Below are 7,627 nucleotides of genomic sequence, written 5' to 3'. Positions count from 1 at the left end.
CCTTTAACTTTAATAATTTAAAGGTTTATTTCTAAAAAGTTGTTACCACGAAGATCGGTTTTAGTACCGTACTTTTTGTTTCCTGTAAACTTCAGCGGTCTTCCATTAGTGGCGACTCAGCCATGTGCGTTGCGAGAGAAAAGTTAGCGGCTAATGCCTAAGTTTCTGTAAAGCTTCAAATACAATTTCTATCTCAGTTGATGGGCTGGTTAACATGGATATTTTGTTGTGAAACATTTTACTAATTATCTCCCTAAATTAGTTGAGTAATTTTTATTAAATTGTTTTGATTAGTAAGAGTAGAGTGATCTTCAAACGAATATAATATTTTTATATAACTATTACCAGAATATGATTTACTTCATTTTTCTAATACACTATGCATTACTACAAACAATTCTTCAATATCCTTGTTGGCTGCTATGTTTGCGTTGGCCTGTTTATAGCTTTGCAAAAGCATTTTTATTTCTTCTGGAGTAAAACTAGGTTGCGTGTACGTTTCTACCTTGGCTTACTTAGCTACTTTAGCGACGGATGGTCAATATTATGTTCGCAATGGTTTATTTATAAATAAAAATTTCCAATCGTAAAAATACTAACAATACAATATGGGATAAAATATTTTGTAGTTGAATACCCAAAAACTAAATATTTTTGAACAATCTTGTAGCAATACTACTACGTACCCACTTTGCAGTTTCCTTCCATGGGGATAATCTCGTTATTTTTATTAGTTATTAAACTAATAATATATTTAAAAAAATAAAATGTAAAGATTTTAAAAAGATTAAGCGTTTCCTTCGATTCTCATTCCATGAAGAAAGTTTTGTATAAATATCATATTAAATGAATCAGCTCCTTACACTAGGGCATGGAATTTTACATATTATTATGGGTACCAAAAGCCGTTTCCATAAACGACAACCATCGAAGTGAGTGGCAGCCGCAGTTAATACCGTGTTACCGGACCCTCATTTTCAGAAGCAAACCTTGAGGATTCTATTTTGTTCTTCCGTATTTCATCAATGCGTTTAATATAGAGTATTTGTCGATTGATTTATGAATTATCATCGTTGAATTCAATTTGATAATGTTACTTTTAACTGTAAATAATTTAACTTTATTAATATTAGTAGTTTTTATCTAATATAATTATTTCTATATCATTATAATTGTCCTATACATTTATAAATTTGCTGGTGAAACTATAATTGAAACTTTTATAAAAATGGTGATTAATTACAGTGAATTTAATTAACCTTTCAACTAGCACATCGTACAAACACTTTATATAAACGATTACAAAACGTTCAAAAAGATATTAATGGCTAGCAGTTATCCGATTTAAGGTAGAGTTTATCCAAACCGTTGCTGAGTAAATCGAAATTGCTCTCAGCGGATGTAATTGCTTCTCTTCAACCGATCCAATTATTTTTCTAAACCCTGTAAAGATTTACCTCACGGACCAATGTTTCCATTTATATCGGAAAGCGATATTGTAAGTTCAGCTTAATGGGTTGCTGCTAGTCAGAGTTACTGTACGAAAGATCTTATATTATATCCGTATAAAGCAATAGAATATAATGACCACCCTTTTAAATTTAACAACTTTCAAATAATGACCAAAAAGGAATCGTTAATATGTGCTTCAGAATTCAGTTCTTTTTGTGGTTGAAACCCCTTCGTATTCTCTTTAACCGAGTCTTTTAACATTCGTTTAGACTTAGTTGTATTCTTGTCAACCGAGTACTAGCATTTGACCCGCTTTTAAATTAAAACCTTTCTATTCGACGCTAGAACTTTGTAAAGGTTGCCTAAATTATTACCATTACGAATGTAAAATACGACCCGTATAAAAGCTTTTCATTAAAATTTTAATTAAAATGAAACCTTTCAGTCGTTCCATCGTATGGATTTTCGACGATTTCAGATAAACATTAATATTTTTCGTAGATTTAAATACTGATCTAAACTTTCGGTTGACTGGTTTTGGACGAGTTCAATATGAGTTTTGACTTTACAATTTCTATTAGTAGGTATGGCTCGTTCGAAGTTAAATCACTCCCCAATATTGATCCCGAAGGAGTGAAGTTTTTACATGTCTAACGAATCGTGAAGAACTGGAAGTAATGAGCCAGCCAAACCTCGACGGACAAAAGGTACAATGACTAAGCAAAGTTTCTATTTTTAGGAAGTGCAATTTTATGACATCGCTGGTAGTTGGATAATTTTAGATTTGCATGTTACTGCCTCTGTTTGAGTTTGAATCACTTTATTATACTTTTGATAAGTATACTTCTATGCTATATTAATTTGAGTGATTTAACAGGAAAAATTGCAATGAGCAAGTCATTTGAAGATTATCGGTCTTACTTATAAAATGTTACCCATTCGCTATGCAATGGATTAGTTGTCCGTATTTATGCAAAATGGAACCACTCGACAAATTTCGTTTTTTACTTTTATTGAAGAATACTCATTCAAAAGTGGTCTAAATTCTTATACAAACAAGAACCACATGATTTTTACGTTGGAAACAAGGTATACTAAAAGCAGAAAGGAACCACCAGCAACAACGAATAATACCATATTAAGCAAAACCGAACCACAGCACCACGGGACTGCTTTGTTCAAACAAATAAACGATATTACTATCATGTCATTTTATACAAAACAGATCCACACCGACTTGGTACCAGTATACATTACACATATTTCTATTAATAACAATTATTTTTAATACACAAAATGGAACCAGGTTTCTGTGGTATGGTTATGCGTAAAATAAATACATAATTTAATTGTTATTTTTTATTGCAAAATAAAACCACAAGCATTCGGTTCTATTATGCATAAATAAATATTGTAAAACATTCTGAAACCCATCATCGCTATATGGAACCAAATGCCTTGACTTGTTAGAATGCTTCTCATCTTTAAACAACGTATTTCATTACTTAAATAGCTCAAAGTGCAAAACTCCAATTTTTTAAGTAAAACGTCGAACATCTGTCAATATAGGTGACATTCAGCGAAGTAGTTCGAATAAGTGACGGTGTTTTTTTCCTCCGCGAAGTAAGTTCTATTGTTTTTGTTAATTACCTTTAAAATTAAATGTGAAAATGTTTAGTAATAAATAAAGAAGCAAGCAATGGGTAAGAAAAGCATTGGAGACGAACACCGAAGATAATAATGAAGATACAACGGGTAAGTAGTTTTATTTAATGCATTTAAGTACTTATTGAATCTGAGATGCAGATACGCTTTATCCACTTTTGATTCATTCCCGTTTGTGGTGTGATTTTAAGAAGATAGTTCATTAAGTAAGTACAAGAGGAATCCTCTGTGGATTTACGTATTTTAACGACAATGTCGTTGTTCTCCCTTCACGAAGGCGAGTCGAATTAAGAGTCATTTGGTTACGATTCATCTGTCATTGTGAGATGAAACTACTAAAGTCTAAACCCTGTTTTAAAAATAACTGTCGATGATCTAGGTACCTACCTACTATTTTGGTAAAATACGTTTAGATGTATTTCTGATGCCGCTGTAACAACAAATACTAAAAAACAGAATAAAAAAATACGTGTGGCACTCGGTGACTGCCGCGGTAAAGCTATTGCATAGCATGCCTTCAAGCCACACCTCCGAGCCCGTCGGAGTGAGGTTTTTTCGTTACGGAATTTCTCGATTCGGTCCCCGCGCTCAAGGCCCGCGATAGAAGCTATGCAATAGCTTAATAAATATTTAAGAAGCTCCCATACAATAAGCCGTGATTTTTTTGCCGTTTTTATAGATAATGGTACGGAACTCTTCGTTGCGTGAGTCCGACTCGCACTTAGCCAGTTTTTTGTACATGGCGCATGTACATACAACATACTTAGTCGTCTAGTAGGGACACGGCTTTATAAGAACTAATAATATTTTGCTGTCGCCATATACCTACCTACGTATAAAAGCCACGCGGCTTTATTGTTTTGATTTAAAGCTTTTTTATTTTTATTACAGAAGATAACGAAGAACCTTATACGTCGCTGCCTCTGGAGAAGCTTTCTTCACCTTCTAGCGATATTCAGTCCATATTACATCTCATTCCACAAGATGCACAGTTTTTATAACGGTCTCATTAGTGATGATGCAATAGAAGACCACATAGATGGACTAGACACGGTGGATTTCGAAATCCAATTTGATGATAACGTCGAATAAACGTCCTATATAAGTATTATTTTATATATTTTATTAATTAAAGCTTTAATTACGATATTATAAATACATAGTTTTATTTATATCATTAAATCCCTGGGATGTGGTTCCTTTTTGTATAAGAGAAAACCTATCAATTGATAAATGTTAAAAGGAACCACATGCACATTTTCTTAATTATCTAGAAAGTTTAAGAATATTCAGAGCAAATTTATATACACATACTTAAATAAGTAATTTATCAATGAATTTAAATAAAATAAATTTTAATTTTACTTCATCTGACAGAGCTGCAAATGTTTTTGTAAATCCTTTGATATCTCAGAAGTGCGTTTTTGCTGGGTGGTTCCTTTTTGCTTAAATACGGACAGTTATTGCAATAACCTGTCTTGTTTTTATGATTGACGTTTCATGTGAGCAAGAGCAGGACAAAGCTATAGTAGAAAATGGTAGAAATTTATCCATTGTTTAACTTTTTATAAGTAAGGCCGTAAAAGATTTACTATGGTTTTTCAATACGAAACTTCAAAAAATCTGCATTAGTGTATTATTATTTTTTTTGTGAATTTCTTGTTGACGAACTTCGATAAATAATATTATTCTATCTTTAAATTCCAAGGTAAATACGGTGGCTATTCGTCTGGTGACTTCTATTGTAGGAATACCTTCGCTTATCATCAAATATTCTTAGACATGACTTTTCCAGATAAAAGCGGCCTGTCCGTTGTACCTCCGCCATATCTAACATGGCAAGATTAGGTAAACCGTGTTTCTTTTGTCACGATTCCCCGAAGAAATGTTACAATGAAATAAGAATTGTGTGCAAACGTTTAGTTGCTGCTATCCTATGTACATAGTGAATGAAATGCAAGGAACTTGGGAAATAAAGGGGAGGTGGAACGGTTCCGAGACAAAGGTGGAGCTTATTGCAAATTCCTACGCTCACCTTCCATCGCTATTAAGCTTCCTTCGCGATACTATGCAATATTTTATTAATGTTCTAAGATCGCTGCTATTGTGTTTTAAGGTAAAGGAAAGCACATAAGGATAACTGGTCTTAAAAACTATCACATTCTTATGTTATGCTGTTGTATCTTCATATCAAAATGCATCTTCAAGTAGATCATCAATAAATTTCAAAACGGAATACAAATATTTGTTTATATTAAGATCCTTATACATACTTTTATCCCACAAATATGGCACACACTTAGCAGAATATAAGAAAATTTCGAATGCAATCTTAAAACAATATGTAAGTAGTTACAATTCCTTCACCCGTCGTTATTGTTTAAATCATAACATATCTATTATGTTTTCAACAAAATAAATTAGAAAGGGGGCCTCTTCAAGCAAAAACCCGAGTATATACCAAAAAAGATCCAGATTAAGCAGATGTTCCGTCCGTATATGGGGAGTACATAAAAATATTCATATAAGGAAGAATTTCGTACAATCAGTGAAGCGGTCCCCCGCGGCATATTGCGGCTCGGAGTTTTCATTAAACAGACCACCGTTTGTCTAAAAAAATTCCTACATACCCTAAAGCGTCTCGCATATAGGGGATGTTATCGTTGGGAAATTAGTTCGTAAAATAAATTCTCCCTCAAGCGTAACAAGCCTTGCCACCCTTAACCGAGATCTTTTCTTATTTATTTATAGGACAGGATCACTTTTATGCCCGAATATTCTAGTTGTGGTCGAGATGAAATATGTTTGTGTCTAACGATTTTTATACAGGGTTAGATCAGATATTATATTTTGCTTAATATTTTGTATAAATAATATTTTCGTACAATTATTATAGGAATATATTAACAGCTGTCTTCGTTTTAGCTCTAGCCACAGATCACAGAAAATGGCTCTAGCTCTTAAAAATAAATGATTACATCTGATTTATTAATCAATTTCTTAATAACATGATTTTTACATTTCCCATAGGAATGAAAAAGTAGAGATTCATAATATTATAATAAATTGATACTAGAAACCCTTTCAAGCTTCCACCAAACAGGCCACTACAAAAGTAAAACGGTAAATGACTTTAAGTACACGTCCTAAATCTCAACTAAAATAATAATTTAAGGTCGTATTACGCCGCAGTGAGTTTTTATCACCATTCAATAAATGCCACGTGTTATCAATGTTATAACAGAGTCGGGGCGGCATTACATACCTACAAATAACAGGGGACACTTACTAAATTGCTTACACAGAAAACTAATATCTGTGTTTGCCAGCTTGCCGCGGTCTTGGTGTAAATGTTTAATAAAATAAGCAGTTTTGTGTGTTTTTAGAAGTTGGAGATATATATTTTGATTAAAAGTAATATTGGTTTAAAATTGAACGTAGTTTAATGTTTGTCTATACTAATATTATAAAGAGGAAAGGTTTGTATGTATGTATGTATGTATGGTTTTCACGTATAAACTACTGGACCGATTTTGATTAAATTTGGCACAGATAATCTTTAGACCCTGAGAAAGAACATAGGCTACCTTTTATTGCGAAATATGTAACACGGGCGAAGCCGGGGCGGACCGTTAGTATGTTATATGTATAATAACTGAATGATTAAGTTGATTTGATGAAATTTAAAGATGGTTGTTGTATAGTGAAAGATATTCTTTTCCTGAGTTTTGTAGCAGAGACGTGTCTAACCTACGGAACGCTATTAAAGCAAACATTCAGAGATTTTCAAATGCCTCTTGAAAATTTAATCATTTTTTTACAACATTTCTCTATCTGTTACTATATCAAGTTATAGAAATTTAAATAAGAATGCATTAGTAAAATGTATAGCTTTTACTACAGAATTTTGCGTATTCCATAAGAAAGCTTTATATACTCATATAAAGCTTTCTTATTTATTTATTTATTTAACAATTTTATGTACCATTACAAATTTTACAATCATATAATATTAACAGAAAAGGAAACAATCACAGCACATAAGGCAACCTTATCGCTTATCAGCGATCTCTTCCAGGCTTCTTACTGCTTCTTTCACTCGAAACATGGTTAATTTAAACTTTTTATGAAACATCTTCACTCATTTTCAATAAGCTCTAGCGTTTTATCACTAATTGACCTCAACAATATCCACAACGTCTTCATATAATTCAATGAACTTACAGCAATAAATATCTCAGTTACAAACGAGTGATGCCCGCAATTTCACCTGGAAACTCTAAGTTCCTCTTAAAATATTCAGGCACCTTCATATCCGCTCTATTATATAAAACAGCGAGGCGCTTTAATCCGCTAAAATGGAGATTTGTTGCGCACCTCGCCTTTCATACTTCTTTCTTTATGTTAGTTACCTCTTGGATTATTCACTTACCTTGAAATCATATTTGGAATGAAATATAATTTGGTACGTTGTTAGTTTTGGTTTTTAATCTTGTTTACTGAAAACCTT

The 7,627-nt window shown here is 32.6% G+C and overlaps 1 long non-coding RNA gene across 1 annotated transcript; it reads left to right on the top strand.

The window, feature by feature from the left end:
* The first annotated feature begins 2,696 nt into the window (after positions 1–2,696).
* LOC149907091 (uncharacterized) lies at positions 2,697–4,573 on the top strand. The gene is made up of 2 exons (XR_016456925.1): positions 2,697–3,207; positions 4,009–4,573. It is a non-coding gene; the product is annotated as an uncharacterized LOC149907091 (long non-coding RNA).
* The last annotated feature ends 3,054 nt before the right edge of the window (positions 4,574–7,627 follow it).

This window comes from Colias eurytheme, chromosome 7 (genome assembly GCF_061535395.1).
Source record: "Colias eurytheme isolate Ceu_HAF_F1 chromosome 7, ilColEury1 Martin Lab GWU primary, whole genome shotgun sequence".
NCBI lineage: Eukaryota > Metazoa > Arthropoda > Insecta > Lepidoptera > Pieridae > Colias > Colias eurytheme.
Note: the sequence above shows the minus strand (reverse complement) of the source record. Positions and strands in the feature narration are given on the sequence as shown.